General features: G+C 40.9%; 1 long non-coding RNA gene across 1 annotated transcript in view; it reads right to left on the reverse strand.

Annotated features, from left to right (window-relative positions):
* LOC141584797 (uncharacterized) overlaps nt 1-22,945 on the reverse strand; it is a 61,100-nt gene extending 38,155 nt beyond the window's left edge. The window contains exon 1 of the long non-coding RNA XR_012517982.1: nt 22,857-22,945. This is a non-coding gene — a long non-coding RNA (uncharacterized LOC141584797). The remainder of the gene's footprint in view (nt 1-22,856) is intronic.
* Between the last annotated feature and the right edge of the window lie 285 nt (nt 22,946-23,230).

Below are 23,230 nucleotides of genomic sequence, written 5' to 3' on the forward strand. Positions count from 1 at the left end.
TCTTGTGCTCTCCTTTGTATAAAAAACTTAATCCTAGTCTCACTCTTTTCATGTTCCCGTGGATCCCCTGGCCCCTTAGTCAGATTCTGGCCTTTCCAATTAAACACTCTTCATTTTAAAGTTCCCAGGCAGCTGGACTGATGCGACTGATGGTTCCCAACTGCTGTGCCATGTGCTCTGGTCCTTCTTCCTTCTCAGCTGTTCCCAGATAGGCAGTCTACGTGGTTAATCACGTCTCTATGCTGTAAAACTAAATCCTGACACACTCACTAAAGCCCTCATAGTTATTTGTGCCCCATTCAAATTTCCATTTATATTCCCCCAATTTTTTCAAAACCTGAGATGTTCTCAGAAACTCAGCACATTCTAAACAGGATATTAAACTTTAAGAAAATACATAAGGCTTCCTCTTCTAAATTCCGGACTTGATACCCACTCAGATGTTTTGAAACTTAACACATTTAAATCAGAATTATTAGAAGTTTTTTTATGTACAATGATTACATGCCAACTAAAAAGAGGAAAAAAGGTCCTGTCACATTTATATTCCTTTTTTCCAACTGTTTATTTCTGTTAATGTGAAAGCATAATAAGATGGTACTTTTTTCAAAGATAGTCACATAAAAACTGGAACAAAGTATGGATTAATTACATTTTTTTGGAAAATTGTATGATACACAATTATGAAATTTGTAGAAATTTTATGTGGAAAAGAACAAGGGAAATTGAAATGCTTTGAAGGCATCTATGACATAGAATGCTGTGCATTTCCTCACCTTCCATTCACTTTTTAACCCTCTCCAATCTGGCTTGTCCACCATCCTCTGAAATTGTTCTCACAAAGGCCACCAATGACTTTCCAACGGCACATCCAGTGGGAGTTTTTTAGACCTCAGCTTACCTGATGAATTTGAGGCATTTGATATTATTAATCAATAGCACTCCTTTTACAACTTTTGTTTTTTTTCTTTGTTTTTTGAGACCGAGTCTTACTCTGTCGCCCAGGCTGGAGTGCAGTGGCGCCGTCTTAGCTCACTGCAACCTCTACCTCCTGGGTTCAAGCAATTCTCCTGCCTCAACCTCCTGAGTAGCTGAGATTACAGGCACACACCACCACACCTGGCTAATTAAAACAAAAACATATATATATATATATATATATATATATATATATATATATATTTTTTTTTTTTTTTTTTTTTTTTTTTTACTAGAGACGGGGTTTCACCATATTGGTCAGGCTAGTCTTGAACTCCTGACCTCAGATGATCCACCCACCTCAGCTTCCCAAAGTGCTGGGATTACAGGTGTGAGCCACTGTGCTTGGCTGAAACTTTCTAATCTCAGTGTCATCACGACCACTTTCCAGCTTCTCTGACTCTTCTTAGTTACCTTATTGTCCTATCATTTCCGGCCTTTCCCCCAGGGTTCAACCTCTTGCTGCCTTCCCTTCTCACGCATCCCACTCCGTCCTAGGAAAATACCACCCAAGATCATTGCCTTCCCTCTCACCATAGCTACATCTTTATCCAAAAACTCTTGATATTTTAGAGCAGACTGTTTTCAGCTATTTCACTACAGAGCTGGAATTTAAGAGTCTGGAGCTTGCAAATACAAATTTTCTTTGTGCTTGATTGCTGCTGTTCTGTGAACTCTCATTACCCTTTCCCCGGGTGGCTACTCTATATCCTGACTGGTTTCTATATCCCTAGTCTCATTTCAAATTCATTCTCAACACTCCTATAGAATGAGTACTTTCTAAAACATGGAAATCTGAGTTCTACTTCTGCTACTGGCAGAATAGTTCCTATTAGACCAACACTTTCACAATTAAAAACAATAGACTATTGGAAAAAAAAAACCACCAATACAAACCTGAAGCCTATGGAGAAGATCCATGCTGGACAAGAGTTAGCATTTGGACAAAAGGGATTTTTTTTTTTTTTTTTTTTTTTTTTTTTTGCCAAGGGCAGACCCCAGTCAGTACTAAGCAGGGCAGCTAAAATGCAGATAGATGCAGTACCAAGTAGAAGAACCAAGTAGAAGAACCAGAGGAAAACATTCAGGGTACCTATAGCAGCTGTAAATTGGGATCAAAGACAGAAGGATCCAGGAAAGGAAAAGGCAACTGAAAAGGGAGCCCAAAATTTTGTTTATAAAACTCTGCCTAAGTCTCTGGCTATTCTCTGAACTATGCATGTGTGAGACAGACTTCAAGCAGCCCAACTAAGGCCAAAAAGAACTAAACAGAGATTTCACTTAGTGCCTATTTTAGTGAGAAATAGAGATTGAATTTAGTCATGTTAATTGCTGGCTAAAACAAAAAAAATTACACTTTTTGGATGAATATAACAAAAGACAGAGTCCCTATAACATATCACTCACAATGTCCAAGACACAATTCAAAATTAGTATAAAGAAACAGGGAAACATGGCTCACACTTAAGAGAAAGGGCTAACAGAGACAAGCTCTGAGATGAACTACATGGTAGAATTAGCTGGCAAGAATTTTAAAGTAGTTATTGTAACTGTGCTTAAGGGCATAAGAAGACTAGGCTTCTAATGAATTAACGAATAAGAAATTACATTAGAAAAATAGAAATTTTAAAAAGAACCAAATGAAATTTGTTCATATGCAAAAATGCAAAAATGAGAAATAAAAAAATGCAATGTGAGAAATAAAAAAATTCCCTTGGTGAACTTCACAGTAAATTGTAGGTGACAGAAGAAAGGGTCAGTGAAAGAGCAGTCACTAAAAATCACTGACTTGCAGAATAGAGAGAAGAAACATTGGAAAAAACAATCAACAGAGTCCCAGGGAAAGTGGGCCAATATCAAAGGACTATCTATCATATGTACAATTGGAGTCCCAAAGACTAGGAGCTAGAAATGGGGCAGAAAACATTTTTGAAGAAATTATGTCTAAAAACTTTCCAAATTTAATGAAAGCCAAATTTAATGAAAGCCACATTAAGAAGCTCAGTGAATTCCCCAACAGGATAAGTACAAAGATAACCATCACATAACTCAGTAGTAAACTACAATGACAACAACAAAGCCCGTGGTTATGTCTGTAAACTTTTGATGCAAAATCAAAGATCATTGTCTTTTTCTGCTTATCACTGCCCTCTTTCTTATTTTCACCAATCTGGAGAGGCATATACAAAAACATCTTAAAATCCACTTTTTGGCCAGGTGCAATGGCTCACGCCTGTAATCCCAACATTTTGAGAGGCCGACGTGGGAGGAGCACTTGAGCCAAGGAGTTCAAGACCAGCCTGGGCAACATAGGGAGACCCTATCTCTACAAAAATAAAAAAAATTAGCTGGGCATGGTGACACATGCTTTTGGTCTGAGCTACTTGGGAGGCTGAAGTGGGAGGATTGCTTGGGCCTAGGAGGTTGAGGCTGTAGTAAGCTGAGATCATGCCATTGCATTCCAGCCTGAGTAACAGAGCAGGACCGTGTATCTCTCTTTCTCACACACACACACTCCACTTCTTTTCCAATCATGGTGTATAGATGCAAGCAATATTGTTGGTTCTATAACAATACTTTTAAAACTACAAAAAAAGTTTGAAAGTGATGTGATGTGGAAAACAATGAAATCATGTTGTCATAGCCACATGGATATAGCTGGTGGCTATTATCTTAAGTGTAATAACTCAGAAACAGAATATCAGATCCTGCATGTTTTCACTTATAAGTGGAAGCTAATCAACAGATACACATGCACATAAAAATGGAAATATTAGACACACTGGAGACTCCAAAAGGGAGGAAGGTGGAAGGAGGTCAGGGTTGCAAATTAGCTGTTGGAAGTTGTGGGTACTATGTTCACTATTTGGGTGGTGTATTCACTTGAAGCCCCAAAACCAGCATTATGCAATATACCCATGTAACAAACCTGCACATGTACCCCATGTGTATAATAAAAAGTAAATTATTTCTTTAAAATTTTTTTGAAAAGTCGTGTGATGTAAAGGGATGGGATTTCTTATAAGCTAATTATATATAAAATACTCTCCTGCCCTTTTTTATTTATGATAATTTGCTCATTCCCTAATTAATTTATTCATCTATTCATAAAACCTGTTTAGTCACCTACTTGGGGGCAGATTCTGAAGACATAATGACAAATAAGGAAATCTTCACCCTTTAAAACCCATCATATAATGGTCCATATTGGTCACTCTGGGATTCTGTTACTTCTTAAAATAACATTATTTTTATTTCTTACAAAAATCATACATAGGACATTTACAAGATAGAGGAGAGCAAAGGTTAGATAATTCACTATGCATTAATTATTTATTGAACACCTATTTTGTGCCATTGACTATCCTTATTGCTGGAAGCACAGTGTTTAAAAAACAAAAACAGAAACCTTTCTCTCACTCTAATAGATGAGTCACACAAGAGGAAAACAAACAAACATATAATATAATACTCTATATGACAATTTCAAGAAAATAAAAGTCAGTATTGCTGTACAAAACAGAAGAAGAGAGAGAATATTTAGAATGCCAAAAGTGGACACTTACAGTATGTCTTTATTAAAAAATGTTTAGCTTATTCTAGATACTTTAGAAATTACTTTTGAGTAGCAAATGTTAAGGATATAAATGTTTTGCACTTAGATTCCTTATTTATAGTTAACTATAAATTTCTGTTTACCTGCAAAATACTAAAACGTATTTTACCACATTCAATCTAAGTTTTGTGGCTGAGTCTTTTTACTGGGACCAAACAATTCTTGACCAATTTTCCCCTGAAGTGGCTTAATGTTTTGAGGTTATTTAGATGGAGTATAAATTTACTTTCTTTGTCATTTGGAGAAGGTGCACAGTATTATTATAGACAGAGAAAAGCTGTAATGAAAACTAATCTTCTAGCATCTATCATCTCCTTTTAGTCTAATGAGATATAGCTATTATCTCCTGATGAAATACTGTTCTACAAAACCTTACCCCGTCATATGAGTTTTGCAGATCTTACAGGAGCAATCTGAACTCAATCAATATTAATTACTGTTTCATTTGTCCATTTGTCTGTGTATAATCATGTATTTTAGTGATCCTCTATTTCCTGTGGTTTGTGTAGACTTGGAGACTAATTCGAATAGTTGAATTTTTTAGGACTTTTTTTTTTTTTGAGACGGAGTTTCGCTCTTGTTACCCAGGCTGGAGTGCAATGGCGCAATATCGGCACACCGCAACCTCCGCCTCCTGAGTCCAGGCAATTCTCCTGCCTCAGCCTCCTGAGTAGCTGGGATTACAGGCACACGCCACCATGCCCAGCTAACTTTTTGTATTTTTAGTAGAGACGGGGTTTCACCATGTTGACCAAGATGGTCTCGATCTCTTGACCTCATGATCCACCCGCCTCGGCCTCCCAAAGTGCTGGGATTACAGGCGTGAGCCACCGCACCCGGCCTTAGGACATTTTTAATTGAATGTGCAATTCTCTTTTGAAGAAGGCTGTCTCCAAATCCTGTTTTGAAAAGAGTGTTTATGAGTAGCACAGCGCCTGGTATATTGTGAGTGTGCAATAAAATTGTGTCTTTTTAGCAGACCTTAACTAAAGTGTTAATTTTATTTATTTAACTCCACCCTTCAAATGACTCTCATTTTGCTTTGTCAGTGGTTGAAGAGGGCAAAGGCATTTGAGGATGCATAACACACAGGACAGGGGAGCAAGCCTTTCTCAGTACGAAGTGCTAGGATAAACTTTTGCTCAGAAAGGGATACATTAATGACAAAGTATCACAGCATTATGGGAGGATAATACACACCTGTTCTTCAGGGAGTACTCTGGACATCCCTGTTCATTCCTTACCTGGCAGGTATCTTTGCAGGTGCTCCCAGCCGCACCACCCTGAATTTCCATATCTGGGTTGCCCTCTATGCCACCCTTTCCTCTTGGCCTTTAATTTAGTTTTGTCGTTTTAGGCAAGTCACTTCCCTCTCTGGGTACGTTTCTTCTTCTAAAAACGGATGGGGTTGAACTAGATGAAAACCAGGGTGGCTCCAACTGATGTGCGGTGGCCCTCTGCCCTGCTAACTTTCATCTCCAGGACTCCAAGGGGGCTCACAGGAAGCTAAATCCTTGGCTTCCTGGATTGGGTTCAAGGGAGTGCCATCAGGAACTTATGGGAGCGACAGGAGTATTTTCAGAAACCTCAGCCTGTCCTTTTTTGTGAAATAAGGGCCCCTGTTGATGGTAGTCACTGACCATGCTGTTTAGCCTAAGGAAGGTGACAGTGTGTGGTCCATCTCAGGCCAGGGGAGGAAGACATGGCACAGAAACACAAGGCCAGGCAGGCTGTGGCTAACCCATATTTAGCTGCAGCCTGAGAATCAGGGGACTTGGGCTTGACAGCTGATATTAACTGGTGCACATCTCTGGTGGTCACTTAATTCCAATCTTACCTCTTCATCTGTAGATTGCTTGAAGACCAAATTAAGGAATTCATTCAAAAAACACATTATTTTTTAAAATGTAGATATAATATAAACCATAAGGTACATATAAATCACTTGGGTATCTTGATAAAATGCTAATCTTGATTTGGTAGCTTTGGAGTGGGGCTAAAAATTCTGCATTTCTAATAAGCTTTAGGGTGAGCCTGGCTGATATTGCTCAGCTTGAGTGGGCCACACTCAGATGAGCAAGCACAGAAACCATAAAAATAGTTGAAAATGAAAATAACGATGAATTACCTAAACTCCACCACCCTCACACTATTTTCATGTCTGATATTTTTCAGTTACCATTACCTAATAAACGTTTTCTGTGTTTCTACAGATTATATGTTCTGCAAAGTTTCTGTGAGTATCATTGAGTAGCTACACAATATCCCGTAGTATTGAAATAGCATCGTTTATCCAGTTGCTTCCCTCACATTGGACCAGTGAGTCCCAGGAAGTGGCTGCAAAGGAAGCAGTGTGTTTCTGGGACGGCCCAAGGGCAGTTCTTATTTCCTCCTGTTCCTTGCTAGGATCAATCTCTAGGAGTAAACTGGTTCAAGACTGTGAATATCTACATGAACTCCTGTTTCTTTTGACTTGTTATTTTCCAAAAGGCCAACATTATAGATAGATACATATTTTGATTATTAAAAATACATATTTCCTTGTACACTGTTGGTGAGAATGCAAAATAGTACAGCTGCTATGGAAAGCAGTATGGATTGTCCTCAAAAAATTAAAAATAGAATCACCATGTGATCAGTAATCCCACTTCTGGGTATTTACTAGAAAGAATTGAAGTCAGGATCTTACACTCCCATGTTCATTGCAGCATTATTCACAATAGCAGAGATGTGGAAACAACTTAAATGTCTGTTGATACAGGAGTAGATAAAGAAAAATGTGTCACATACATACAATGGAATATTTTTCAGCCTTAAAAGGGAAGGAAATCCTGCCACATGCAACAACATGAATGAATCTTGAGGACATTATGCTAAGTGACATAAGCCAGTCACAGGACAAGTACCACATGATTCCCACTGACATGAGGTATGTGAAATAGTCAAACTTGTAGAAGCAGAGAGTGGATGGTGGTTGCCAGGCACTGGGGGCAGGAAAGAATAGAGTTGCTATTCAACTGGGTAGAAAATTTCAGTTATGCAGCTGAGTAAGTTCTAGAGATCTGCTCTATAACATTGTACCTATCATTAAAAACACTGCATTGTGCACTTAAAATTTTGCTAAGGCTGGCATGGTGTCTCACACCTGAAATCCCAGCATTTGGGAGGTTAAAGGAGGCAGATCCCTTGAGCCCAGGAGTTCGAGATCAGCCTGGGCGTAACATAGAGGGACTCTGTCTATACAAAAAATACAAAAATTATCTGGGTATGGTGGTGCAGGCCTCTAGCCTCAGCTACTCAGGGGCTGAGATGGGAGGATTGCTAGAGCCCAAGAGGTCGAGGGTGCAGTGAACCATGACGATGCGTGCACTCTAGCCCGGGTGACAGAGTGATACTCTGTCTCAAAGAAACAAAAAATTGTAAAGAGGATAGATCTCATGTTAAGTGCTCTTACCAGCATTAAAAAAAATATCCTTATAGAAAAGTATTTTTTAAATGACAATTTCCCTAACACCACTGCTAACATTTTAATTATTTTTTCCCAATCATTAATTTGTTCAATGACTGCTTATTATAAACTTAGTACGTGCTAGTTTCAGTGTTATCCATGAGGATGCTACAGTGAACAGTTTTTCTGTCTAAGCATATATACAAAATTACCCATCAGTCATCCATATAGCAAAAAGTATATACGATACAAAAATACACATGTACATATATATAAGATGTTTCTACTCACGTTTTATGTGAATAGCAAGACAAAAAAAATCAGTAATTGGGTCCAGTGTAGGCCAACAATGGTATTCTGTCCCCGGATGCACAAATATGAAAAACGATACAGCACATTCCTTTCAGCCATTTAAAAATATACCAAAGTTAGTAACAGCCAGGCGGGACACGACTATGTTTACTGACATCAGCGGGAATCTATCACTAAGTAAAGTGGATGGAAACCTCGCCCTGCTATTTCCTGCTTCTTGCTCTTCAGGCACTGTTTAATTTCTCAGTGCCTTAATTTATACAGAGATACAAATGCCATGTGGTGGCTGAGAAGAATGAATGAAATAACGTACCTAAAATGTTTACACAGCCTGGCATAAGGCAAGCGCTCCCTACATAGACATCGCTTTTGTCGTAATGAGTGCTAGGGATAGAGGACCCTGGGTTTGGGCCTCATTGTGCACTAACCAGCAGTGTTTTTTTTTTTTTTATTGCATTTTAGGTTTTGGGGTACATGTGAAGAACATGCAAGATTGTTGCATAGGTACACACATGGCAGTGTGGTTTGCTGCCTTCCGTCCCCTCACCTGTATCTGTCATTTCTCCCCATGCTATCTCTTCCCACCTCCCCACCACCCGCCCCTCCCCCATTTCCCCCCAACGGACCCCAGTGTGTAGTGCTCCCCTCCCTGTGTCCATGTGTTCACATTGTTCAACACCCGCCTATGAGTGAGAATATACGGTGTTTGATTTTCTGCTCTTGTGTCAGTTTGCTGAGAATGATGGTTTCCAGGTTCATCCATGTCCCTACAAAGGACGTGAACTCATCGTTTTTGATGGCTGCGTAATATTCCATGGTGTATATGTACCACATTTTCCCTGTCCAGTCTATCATCGTTGGGCATTTGGGTTGGTTCCAGGTCTTATTTTTAAGTAACAGTGCTCTCCCTGGACCTCATCTCTCCCTCTGCGAAATGCAGGGCATGGAGGAAAGCGGCAGTTCAGTCTTTGGAGATTCATGGTGAAATCTTCCGGAGTCGGCGGGGCACTGCGGGGCTGATTACAGGTGGTGCAACCTCGTGCTGCTGGCCATGACCTCCCCGAGCCCACCGAGCCGGCCAACCGCTAAGGTGCTCGCGGGTGGGGCGCAGGCTCCGGAGGATCCTGGGTGAAAAGCTAAGGGCGGCGCTGCTGGGGGCCTCTGGGAGGCGGCAGCCGAGCTCATGGCTTAAGGCTTTGACGAAAACAATAGCTGCAAGGTTTGGTTTCCTCGGGACAAGGCGCTGGAACCTTTCCCCTCCCAATCCTGGCATGGCCTCTGACTGGCACACAGTACTACGGTTATTAGCTTTCCTCTTGCCTGCGCCCCCAGACCCCCCACCCAACACCCCCAGGCCCTAGAGCCCTTGCCTGTGTGGCAATAGTACGCCTGAGAAATCCCAGTGGTGCCTTGTTCTCTCTACAAAGACAATAAATGCCCAGCACAATTTGGCACGGGGTAGGCTCTCAAGATAATTGAATGAATGAACAAACGAGTGAATGAGTGTTATCACTGGGGAAGAGCCCAGGACACCAGCAAGATCATCTTTCATCCTCACCTTCTCTGTTCACATCTGTAGATTTTTCACTGTTACGTTGGTCACAGCGGGTTGGTGCAAAGGGGTCATGTTTTTAGGTAAGAGCAGCATTGCGTAGTGAGTGGAAACCCTTGCTGAGGGGGACTTCGTGTCTACATCTTGGGGACTCAGACATTTTTTCTGTCTTCTATTAAGCTTGACAACAAACTCAACAGATACAAATATTGACACTTTCTCAAAAAGTGTGAAGGAATTTGTTAAAGAGAAGCTTAAAGAAAGGGAGACAGACATTGCTAGGCCTTTCATGCATTTCAGGGTAGCTTCAGGACTTCAGGATGGTTTAATATGCCTCAACTCAGCATATGAGCTAATGATTCATTTCTTCTTAGATGTTAAGTCTGAAAGGGGTGAGGTTTTTAGCTGGTGTTTTGTGTCTGCTGTGGCAGGAAATACCAGGTTCATATACGACTCTCCACCTCCTGAAGAGGCTAGAGCAGGAGCATCCGTGATGTGCCCGTAGAAAGAGCATCATGTGTTTGTATGGTGCATTTTTACTGTCCTATCCTTTCACATGCTTTATCATGCTTAAAATCCATAGCCCTGTGGAATCGCCAGAAAGAGATTATTATTCCAATTTTCCAGCATTGTTATGTAAGGTATTGAATAGCCACTATGTGCTGAATGTTAGAGGTACAAAGAGAAATAAGGTCTATCTCTGCCTTTAGCTTACAGTCTAGTGAAGGAGAAAAATATGCACATAGATCATTTCAGAATGACATGTTACCTGATAGGTTAGATCCAGCCCAACATCTGTTTTTAAAAATAAAGGTTTCTGCCGGGCGCGGTGGCTCAAGCCTGTAATCCCAGCACTTTGGGAGGCCGAGGCGGGTGGATCACGAGATCCAGCCCAACATCTGTTTTTAAAAATAAAGGTTTCTGCCGGGCGCGGTGGCTCAAGCTTGTAATCCCAGCACTTTGGGAGGCCGAGGCGGGTGGATCACGAGGTCGAGAGTTCGAGACCATCCTGGTCAACATGGTGAAACCCCGTCTCTACTAAAAATACAAAAAATCAGCTGGGCATGGTGGCGTGTGCCTGTAATCCCAGCTACTCAGGAGGCTGAGGCAGGAGAATTGCCTGAACCCAGGAGGCGGAGGTTGCGGTGAGCCGAGATCGCGCCATTGCACTCCAGCCTGGGTAACAAGAGCGAAACTCCGTCGCAAAAAAATAAAAAAAAAAAAATAAAAATAAAAAAAAAAAAATAAAGGTTTCTGTTGTTGTTGTTTTGAGACAGGGTCTAACTCTGTCCCCCAGACTCAAGTGCAGTGGTATGACATTAGCTCACTGTAGCCTCTAACACTCGGGCTCAAGGGATCTTCCTGCCTTAGCCTCCCAAGTTGCTGGGACTACAGATGTGCACCACCACGCCCCACTAATTAAAAAACAATTTTTTTGGTACAAGTGGGATCTCAATACGTTGCTGGGCTAGTCTTAAACTTTTGGCCACAAGCGATGCTCCTGCCTTGGCCTCCCAAGATGCTGGGATTACAGGAATGAGCTACCAAGTCAAAACTTTACCAATGGTAAAGTTTTACTAGGACACAGCTATATTCATTCATTTATCTGTTGTCCATGGATGCTTTTGTGCTATAATGGCAGAGTTTAGTATGACAATTGTGACAGAGGCAATCTGGCCTACAGAGCCTAAAATATTGACTAACAAACCTCTATAGAAAGTTTTCTAACCCATAGGATAGAGGAATAATGCTCAGGTGGGTGGGCATTCAGAGTTGGGGTATTTCGTTCCACCTGGGGGTTGAGAAGGGCTTCCTGTGAAAGGCACTGCTTGAGCTAGGAGCTGAAGGGTCAGAGTTGTGGCAGTTAGAGGATAGGAAAGGTACTCCAGGTAAAGGGAAGCCAGCGGACTAGACAACAGAATGATATATGGGGAGAACCACAAGCAGTTTATGATTACTAGGATACAACATGCAAGATGGGGATGGAAGCAGACAAGGAAATCAGCCACAACTTGGGTGATTTGCTGCAGGCGATGTGTCTAGGTGGGGCAGGACTAAAATCCAGGTTTTGTAACTGGCAATCCTATGTGCTTATCACAACAGCAAGGACAGCAAATACACAGCACCCATGTTGTCATTCCTTCAACCTGGGTCCACAGTGGCCAGCGCTGATTGAGCACAGAACTCCTTCCTGCAGCTTTATTTGTACTCCAGGTGGCTACTATTTGTCAAACATAGTGAGTACGCAAGGTCAGAACCACATGCTATCTCTGATTTACCTCACTCCAGCCATAATGAGAAAATTTTAGATTTTTCTCTGAAGCTATTAGAGAAAGGTCTTCAGAAACAAAAGCTACCAACTGAAACAGTCCCATTTCAGTACATTCTAAATTATTGCTTACCCTGCCTATGCTGATCATACACCAGGTGGTTTACATACTTTATCTCTCTTAATCCTAACTTCAAGATCATGAGGGAGGTAGAATAAATAGATCACTTACCCGGGGGTATGGAAGCATTTTAATTGTTCAAAAAGATTTTAACAGATTATATGTTAAAGATTACAATACTTAAGGAGCAACTCGGAGTTGTGGTAGTGTATAGGGCTGGGTTGTGAATGACCAGTGGGCATGCCAGAGGCTTAGCCCATACAACATAGATAGTGGGGTATGAACCATTACCGGTGAGGGCAGTGACCTTGTGACCTGTAGCTTGTAAAACAGAAGCTGGGATGATTCTTGTTTGTTTATATTTTGCTGGATATCACATTTTTTATACCTTTTTAACTGTGATCATGGAAATTGACATTAGGTATCTATCCTTTACTTTATGTAATAGGTAAGAACATATAGACAAACAAAGGGTAGTAGGGAGGATAAAGAAAAAAAAAAAGGTAGGGAGGAAGGAAAGAAGGAAAAAATATATCCAGAAGATATAAGAACTGGATCAAATGGTAACGGGAAAAGTTCTTTTGAAAAATTTAAATGTTAGAAATATCATTAATCCAGGACAGGGGAGGTCCTGGACATCCCAGTGAGCGGTCTTCCTCTGTGATGTTATTTTTCATATTTTGGCAAGAAGAACACTAAGGCCTGAAGAGGTTAGATAGCTTGCCCATGCTACTCAGTGGTAGACCCAGAATTTCCACACTGGCCTTCCAGAGTCCACAGTCCAAGACCTTAACTACCATTATATACATCTTTGATCCTTGGGAGGAAGGAAAGATACTTTTAATTCAGACCTGAAAACAAAGTAGTTGAATGAAGCAGTGTGGAATTAGCAGAGAGCAGAAAAAGTAAGCACCAATCTGTGTCTCGCTGTCATTTTGTTTAAGTCTTGCTTTGGGATTTTGTTTTTTAATTGTCTTTCTAGAAAAGACATAGGTAGTAGCGTCATGTACACTAATCTTTTCTCCTCAGTCATCCTCATCTGGAGGTAGTTTGATAGCTAAATATATGAGATCATGCCTGTTACCTGTCATCTGGTGGCAGCTCACCAATTATCCCATTTCTAGGACACCTCTCTTTAAAATCTGTTTCAGAAAGCTTGGGTTGACAGAAAGCCAAGTATACCTAAAGTGAGTGAGGACCCTTATCTAGGTCAGCCAAAGGTGAGAATGAGATAATCTGAGTAACAGGTGTTAAGAAAGAAAAGAATTAAGTACCAATGCCTTGTCCAAGGAGAGAGAAGACTCCAGTTTGGAGATATTGCCAAAGGTCAGAAGATATGCTGAGTCTAAATAGAGCAGTAGAAATTGGGAGCAAATAGATAAGGTTTGGGGGTGGGGGTTGTAGAGAATGTCCCTATATGGTCTGAGCACAAGGTCAGTTTATAAGTACATCATCTTCCTAAATGAATATTCTAAGGGTCAACTTTATTTCAGTGAAAGAAAACTTCACCAATTGCTTAGACACTCTCCCATCCATATCACATTTATGTAGACATTCAGTAGACATTAACTGGCAATCTCTGTGCTCAGCACCATTCTAGGCTCTAGGTAAACAAAGAGAGCAATACCCATCTTCTACCTTAAAGGAACACCCATGTCTGGTTCAGCAGGGACAGAGACATGAGTTTCCTTTTTATCTATTTTCCCCCAGATGTATCCTGGTTTTCAAAAATGACCATGGCTTGACATGCTATACCATTACAATAATAATTTATAATTAGTGGAAAACCAAAGGAATGACTGGAAATTGCCTTTAGTTATGGGAACAGCTGGGCTTCTCAGGATAACACTGGAAAATACTGTACCATGTGAGCAGGGTCTGTTGGGGCCAGGTTTCCCTGGAGGTACAGCTGCTTCTCTTGCAAATGCCAACTTTAAATTCTGACATTTTGGCATTTATGTGAGTGACTGTATGACTATAAACTTAGGTGATCAGCCCTCTCAAAAGACTGAATTAGAGCCTCCTTGGTTTTGATAAATGTGCTTTTTTCCCCCTCAAAGTTCCTTTGTAACTTTTTAGACCAGTGACCTCCTTTCTCCTCCTTTGTCTAGAAGGAAAAGACAGTCAGCCGACCTACTATTTTGACTGTAATTCAATTTGGTTTCAGGAACTTTTAATAATTTGGTATTCTGTTGTGAGATAAGGTATAGAGGCCACCTCTACTCTTTCAGTTCTGACAGCAGGAGTAGAAAAGATGGTAGTTTTGTTCAAGCCAGCCATTCATTCATTCTCTAAACATTTATCATGCACTGTGCTGTGACAAGAGCTGTGTTCAGTCTTGGTATACAATGGACGTGCATGTTGGTCAATGTCTCCATGAGGTTTACTCTCCATCAGGTGTAGGATGTCAGACATTTGGCAAATAACCTCACAAATAACAAGTGGTAATAAGAAAAAGAGTAGGCTGTTATGAATGTACAATAGTTGGTGGGCCTAATTTGGATTGGGAGACAGGTAAGACCTCTTTAAGAAAAAGACAATGGGCCAGGCACAGTGGGTCATGCCTGTAATCCCAGCACTTTGGGAGGCTAAGGCAGGCAGACCACCTCAGGTCAGGCATTCAAGACCAGCCTGGCCAACATGGTGAAACCCTGTCTCTACTAAAAATACAAAAGTTAGCCAGGTGTGGTGGTAGGTGCCTGTAATCCTCGTGACTTGAGAGGTTGAGGCAGGAAAATCACTTGAACCTGGGAGGCAGAGGTTGCAGTGAGCCGAGATCATGCCACTGCACTCCAGCCTGGGTTACAGGAGTGAAACTCTGTCTTTTTTTTTTTTAAAAAAAAAAAGAAAGAAAAAAAAAGAAACAGTAATGCTGAAATTTGAAGGAGTGGACACTAGCCAGGCAGAGCCTGGGAAAGAGATTCCAGGGAGAGGGAGCAGCATATGCGTAGATCTGAGCTGAAAAGAAGGGAATGTCGCCTATACACTGTCAGAGGCAAACACAGGTGTGCCATAGTCATGGTGGGGAAGAGTGGCACAAAGTGAGCATGTTAAGGTGGCTCAGAGCCGGACTATGCAGGGCCCCATGGCACCTGGTAAAGAGTGTGGATTTTATTCTGGGTACAGTAGGAAGTCACAGGCAGGTGGCAAGCAGAGAAGTAGCGTGATCTGCTTATATTACGAAATATCTCTGAATTCTGGGTGCAGAATATATCAGATATGCATTTAAGAAAAACAGTACACATCCTGGGTCATCACATATATATTACAAGGTGGGCACAGAGCCTGACCATATGCTGCACATGCAAGCCGTCTTCTCCTGCCTGCCCCTACCAAATGTCCTACCTGGGAAGCAGAATGTGGTTTACAGATTATGAAACCAAGTACAAAGTATCTGCAATTTAATGAGAGTAAAGCATTAAGGAGGAAACAGATCAAGTTTTAAAGATCTCAACAACTTAGAGAACAAGACACCAGTCTTAAGAGAAAAGAACATATTCTGCAATAAGTATCTCAGGAAACACGTCCTTAAGGCCCATTGACTTTGAAGCATCTCTATTTTCAGAGAGGTGTTTAGTCAGTTCCTTCCCTCATCTAACTCAGTTTCCTACTTTACCCCATCACAGACCATGCATTCTTTGGTTATCAGAGTTGCCTTTGGATTTTTTTTTTCAAGACAACTAAAAACATCTTTTAAAATCTAGCCTTTTCAGTGTCACTTGTTATTATTTACTTCATGGCTGAGGCCTCCCTTGGGGTAGTATTTTTTTTTTTTTTAAGAGATAGGGTCTCACTTTGTTGTCCAGGCTGGAGTGCAGTAGCATGACCTCAGCTCACTGCTGCCCTGACCTCCCAGGCTCAGGCTATTCTCCCGCCTCAGCCCCCCAAGTAGCTGTGAGCTGTCACACCTGGCTAATTTTTGTATTTTTTGTAGAGATGGGGTTTTGCCATGTTGCCCAGGCTGGTCTCAAACTCCTTAGCTCATGTAATCTGCCCCTTTCGGCCTCCCAAACTTCTAGGATTACAGGAGTGAGCCACTACTCCTGGACGGGGTAGTATTTTTTTCTTGACTTGTTAAGAGTTAGCTTGATTCTCCCCTACCAGCATCCCATGGGTGTGGTGTGGGGTTGGCGAAGGGATGAGCACAGGAATGCGTGCTGGCCAGGCCAAGGTCTGTTGAAGCAGGTGGAGGTTTGAAGGTTGAGGGACAAACACTTCCCAACTTTACCCTGTGAACGTGGTGGCAGGTCAGCTGGGACTTGCATGTACACTTTGCCTGCTGGGTGGGCCTGGTAGTAGAGTGATGCCCTGGAACCTGCATGACCTAGTGCTCAGAATACCTGGGCTTGGTTTCTAATCACTGCCTAGTCCAGTAACTCTGGGCCACAAAACAAACTAACATAGATGAATACCCATGACTACCAGATAGTATACATAAGTGCTGCTGGGCACTCGGAAAGGTATGCCTTGTTTTTTCCATATAGAGGCCAGGAAATGAAGGTTTAGAGAAGTGATATCCCCACCCCACGAAGTTCCCTCTGCCTGGAAAAACCTCTGCTCGCCCCATCCCCCTTTGCTTATGGACTCAGATTCTTTGTGTGGTCTCAGCACATTAATCACATCTTTGGTGTGACACTGATTTTCTTCACAAGACATATGTCCTCCAGGACAGGGACCATGAAGGAACAACAGCAGAGAACTGTAGCTCTGCAAAGTGCTCCGCTTCATGTGTCCTTTCCCCAGACAATGAGGAAAGGGATCCCTGGCTACGGTCATAATGAAATTCTCAAAGGGACTCCTTCCCTATTGACTGTATTCAATAGAAAATGTGTCCTTGGCATTCTGATCCTCAACAAAAAATATCATTAATATTTAGCATCATTCTATATCAAATAGGCTCTAATGGGTTATGGGAGCTTTCTGAAATGTTTTTATACTATACTTCTTGATGGAAATAAGTTATAATAATTCACTTGTCCCATCTGGTTCAGTTTGGGGGCCTTCTTCAATATTATTGTTTTTAAAATTCATTGAACTACAGGCGAAAACCCTCCTCCTCCTCACCGCACTATTGACATTATAAACATTGACGTAGATTATAACCATTAGGTTCTCATTGAAATGAAATATCTGCCCTGGGGTTTAAATTCCTAACTTACTGTGTAAGATGAGCCTCCAATTAAAGACTTCTAATAAGAAAATCAGAGATTTGGTGGTAAAAATCTTCAAGCAAACTGTGGGGAATGCTACGGTTAAATTTATAGCACTTATCATCTGATTTGAAGTAGAGTCTAGATTTATCTATCTTCTCTAGGGAGAGCTCCTTGAGAACAAGGAATTTGCCTCATTCATGTTATTTGGCACATTTTTAGCCCATAAGAGGCTCTCAATAAATACTTGTTAAACAGAAATGAGAAAAAGGAGATGCTGAGAGCAAAGAGCAAGGTAAAGCCATTCCGGTCTTTTTCTTCTTTGAAGATGATGATGATGGCAAGAGTTGCCATAAACTGGCCAGGTGTGGCGGTTCATACCATAATCCCAGCAACCAAAGCCCAGGGTGGGAGGATCACTTGAGGCTAGGAGTTTTAAACTAGCTTGGGCAACATAGCAAGACACAGTATCTATAAAAAACAAACAAAAAACTCGCAAGGTGTGGTGGTACATGCTTGTAATTCTAGCTACTCAGGGGGCTGAGGCAGGAAGATTGCTTGAGCCCAGGAGTTTGAGGCTGTAGTGAGCTATGATTGTCCCACTGTACTCCAGCCTGAGTGACACAGCAAGATTTCATATCTCAAAAACATAAGTAAATAAAGAGTCACTATAAACTGAGTTGTTTACTATGTGCCAGGCACTATGTCAATTACTTTATTTTGGCCAGGCACGGTGACCCACTCCTGTAATTCCAGCATGTTCAAAGTAGGCCAAGTTGGGAGGATTACTTGAGGCCAGGAGTTTCAGAACAGCCTGGGCAATATAGTAAGACCCTGTCTCTCTCTCAGAAAATTTTTAAAAAGCGCGTTAACTCTAATTCTATAAGGAACCTATTTTTCCTTTAAGTAGTTGAGGGCCTAGGGCCATTAACTAAAATATTACCTGACTTAGAGGTGATTTTCCAAGATCTCAGTTCAGGTCCCTCTACATTTTTGTTTTTTTTTGCATTTTTATAGCCCCACTCTGGTTCTGTCCAGTTTTTTTTTTTTTTTTTTTTTGAGATGGAGTTTCGTTCTTGTTACCCAGGCTGGAATGCAATGGCGTGATCTTGGCTCACTGAAACCTCTGCCTCCTGGGTTCAGGCAATTCTCCTGCCTCAGCCTCCTGAGTAGCTGGGATTACAGGCACGCGCCATCATGCCCAGCTAATGTTTTGTATTTTTAGTAGAGACGGGGTTTCACCGTGTTGACCAGGATGGTCTTGATTTTCTGACCTCTTGATCCACCCGCCTTGGCCTCCCAAAATGCTGGGATTACAGGTGTGAGCCACCGCGCACGGCTCCTCTACATATTTTTAACCACTTCACTGCCTTTCCAAATGAACCAATATTTATCGGCCATTTTACAGAAATAATTGGGCCAAGTATTAAAAAAAAAACATTTCATATGTTCTTATTTCAGCTGGTTTGCAAAGCAAACCTGCTGGGGCTTGTGTAGGTGGGCCGATGTTAAAGATATACATATGCATAAGATGTATAGGATGATGTTTTGCTAACCCTGAAAAGTTAAAGAGCATTAAAAGTGTTCAGTGTTAACAATTCAAGTCAGGAAAGTGTTAGCATGTTATGAGGAATTTCCCTTCCTCTGAGGCATTGGGCTTTTGCCAATGCTTCAGGGTAGATGCTGCATTAGTGGAAGATGAATTTGATCCATTAAGACATCTTCTCAATCCTTGTGTAAGATTAGTCTGAGTAGGAATCACTTGGTAACAATTTGAAATGGAGTTTGTTAGAAAAACATAGCTTTGTCTGGGTTGAGCCCAGAAATGGGTGACAGATGTTAATGATGACTGACTGAACAGATGTTTGGGGGAGAATTACAAAAAGAGCTTCTATCACCCAGGATCTAAACCTTAACCTTCCTGGGGGATGCTGAAAGGAGAGCTTGTTTATGAAACATGTTCTTGCAAAACTTTTTTTGTGGATTGTGACAAAGATGAATGACCGGATACTGTAATTTAAAATGGAAAATAAGGTAAATGGAAGTCCTTGTTTACCTGCATGTGTCTATGTGTTTTCTTTCATAAAGGTCAATGCTTTATTGAAGAATGGGAAGGTTGAATAAGTCATTCTGTTGTGCTTCCCTATTATTTCCACCCCTTCCCCCAAACTGGAAGGAATGGGCATATTTGATACTGTACCTTAAGGCTCAACAAAATTATTAAAATACTATCACAAATATACATCTTGAAATATCTGTGCTGTAATTACATTTGGAAAAGAGAAAGGTTTCCTGTACAAACTTAACTGGCAGTTTTAGTTGGGGGTCTCTGAGACTTACTTCAAGTTTTTAGAAGTTTAAAAAGATCCCTATTTCCAAATAAATAAGAAACAAAGGCAGATTTTAAAAGTTGTACAGCTACTGCCATAAACCCATGCCCACCTTACCCACTTCACAGAAAGATGAACAGCTGGTTGTGTTATACAAATTATATACTTCCTGATAATTTGCCTGAAATTATAGATGGACTGATCAGATCATTTGTTAATTCATCTTCATATCTGGCCATACTTGACATGAATTTGACTTACCTTCTGCTATCTACAGTTGTAACTACATAGTAGTACCAAATATCTGTTTAAAAAGATGACTATAGGCCAGGCACGGTGGCTCACACCTGTAGTCCCAGCACTTTGGGAGCTCAAGGAGAGCCAATCACTTGAGCCAAGGAGTTTGAAAGCAGGTTGGGCAACATGGCAAAACCTTATCTCTATAAAAAAATACAAAAATGAGCTGGGCATGATAGTATATGCCAGTGGTCTCAGCTACTCAGGAGGCTGAGGTGGGAGGATCACTTGAGCCCAGGAGGTGAAGGCTGCAGTGAGCCAGGATCACACCACTGTACTCCAGCCTAGGCAAGAGTGAGACCCCATCTCAAAAAAAAAAAAAAAAAAAAAAGAATAAATGCAGTCAAAAATCCAGATGTTCTCAGTTTAGTATTCTAATATTAATGAATACTATTGAATTTATGATAGACATTGTATATACAATAGGCTCATATGTCACAATAACCTTGCAAGGTGGATTTATTATCCTAATTTAATGAATGTAAAAGCAGAAGCCCAGAGAAGTTAAGTGACTCACAGAAGGTCACATATGCAAATGAATAGCAGGACCAGGATTTGTACCCTGGCTCTGGTATTCAAAATTTCTCTCACTTTCTAATATCCCAGACTGTTCTGGGTAGAACAGATGTTTAATTATTGTATTAAGTCTTTATATTTGATTAAATCTTTATGTTACTGTATATCAAAATGGAATATGACTTAAAACTCATGATTTGAAATCTCACTTTAATGCAAAGCGTTTTGAAATGGGCAACAAAAAGATTCTTGGGTGTCCTGAGTAGCATACCCAGGCAGGCCATTTCTACCATTCATTTTCTGTGAACTATTTTACAACTCTATAAGTTGTACAGAACTGATAGCAGAGCAGAGATGATTTCTTTTTCACGTGAAAACAAATTCTGGCTAGGCACAGTGGCTCATGCTTGTAATCACAGCACTTTGGGAGGCTGAGGCAGGCAGATCACTTGAGGTCAAGAGTTTGAGACCAGCCTGGCTGACATGGTAAAGCCCCATCTCTACTAAAAACACAAAAATTAGCCAGGCTTGGTGGTGCATGTTTGTAATCCCAGCTACTTGGGAGGCTAAGGCAGGAGAAGCCTGGGAGGCGGAGGTTGCAGTGAACCAAGATTGTGCCACTGCACTCCCACCTGGGTGACAGAGTGAGACATCTCAATTAAACACAAAAAACAGAAAAAAAAAAAACCCAGAAGACAAATTCTGTCCAGTGGAGAGAACTGATTCCCGGCTTTCCTCCCTCTCTCTTTCTGCCACTTGAAATAAGCCAGTTTTACATCTATTTGTAAATTTGCTTCAGCATTCCTGACTGACCTATACAAGCGGGATATTTTAAATTCTCCTTTGAGCTGATAGTAATATCTTACTAGTTTCCTCATTCGTGAGTTAAAATCTTTGACATGCATTCCTTTTATATTTGTATGAAAGTGATGAATTTATCTTTATTTAAAATTTTTTCTTTAACAAGAATATACTGATATTTAAGCCACTGCTCTTTTGGGTACAAAATATATAATGTGTATCTATATCTATATATTTATATCCATCTATCTATAATGATCACATCTCTATGCTAAGTAGATAGCTTCTGCCATCTCCCCTTAATTATTTCCATGAGGAACAGCACTGACTCTTAATCACTGAAAAAGATTTTTTTTCCTTCACCATTCATCTTTAATGAGATACGTAGTAAAGCAGTTTCTCCCAATCATGAGTCACAACCCGTAGTGGGTCAGAAATCAATTTAGTGGTTTACAACCAGCATTAGCAGCATTTATCATACTGTACCACACACAGCAAGTATAATTTGCGAAGCTTTGGGTTCAGATACTTATATGTATTAGTTTACTAGGGCTGTCATAACAAATTACCACAAACTGGGTGGCTTAGGACATTAGAAATTTATTCTCTCAGTTCTGGAGGCCAGAAGTCTGCAAACAAGGTGTGGCAGGGCTAAGCTCTCTTTGAAAGCTCTAAGGGAGAATCTTCTCGACTCTTGTAGCTTCTAGTGATTCCTGGCATCCTCTGGCTGGTACTAGCGTAACTGTAATCTCTGTTTCCATCTTCACATCATCTTCTCTCTGTGCCCTTATGAGGACACAGCCATTGGATTTAGGCCCCACTCTAACCCAGCACGATCTGATCTGGATCTTTACCTAAATTATATCTATGAAGACCCTATTTCCAGATTAGGCCACATTCTAAGGGTCAGTGTAGACATAAATTTTGGGGGCACTATTCAACCCATTACATATATATGTAAATTCTTGATCAATATGTTAATTGTTTTTCTTATGAGAAGAAGTCTCAAATCTTTCAAAGACAGGACTAGAAGACCCATAGTACCTTTTTCACTTTGATTCCAAGAAGCATTCAAGATAGCTGGCTATATTTCCTTTTTTGGCAATAATAATAATAATAATAGTGAGTATAAAATTTATCCAAGTAATTTACACGCAACAAATAATTCACTCTTATAAAGCCTTAGGAGGTGGATTTTAACGATATGTCAGTTTTAAAGATTATCACACAGAGAGCTAAGCAGCCAGGATTGAATTCCAAACCCATGGTTTTCCATCGTATCATGTTTATTTGGAACTTAACTCCCCTTGCTTCCGTATTGCTGCATTGATCTGGATGTATCCGACCTGGCTGCATTTTCTGGCCTCTATTTTCTTCTTTCCATCTCCTAATATTGTTATTTCATCAAACTCTCACCCATAGCCAGCTCCCACCCAATCTTACTCAGTTCCTCACTTTCTACTTACAGGGATGGAGAAGACTTCACCCTGTCTGGAAGGAGCCAGCAGACAACGACAGCAGAGAGAGAAAAGAGAGGGAGTGAAAATGAAGTAAGTCTTCACAGAGAGGACCAGGTGCCCCAGGGGAGGAATCCTCTCTCAGAAAGAGATGGACACCTCTTTCTGCGAGACATGTGGTTCTTTAAACAAGACAAATAGTGACAGCAGCAGAACCAGGAAGCTCCTGTCCCGTTAGCTGGCTTTGGGTTCCCCAGTTTCTAGCCATGAGGCTTGATGTGAAAGCCCAGGCTTTGTTTCCTGGACAAGGGGCTTCATTTTACAAACCAAGTTCAGCACAGGAAAACAAGATGATGTATCAGTCTGTTTTCACACTGCTATAA

Source organism: Saimiri boliviensis, chromosome 6 (genome assembly GCF_048565385.1).
Source record: "Saimiri boliviensis isolate mSaiBol1 chromosome 6, mSaiBol1.pri, whole genome shotgun sequence".
Classification (NCBI taxonomy): Eukaryota; Metazoa; Chordata; class Mammalia; order Primates; family Cebidae; genus Saimiri; species Saimiri boliviensis.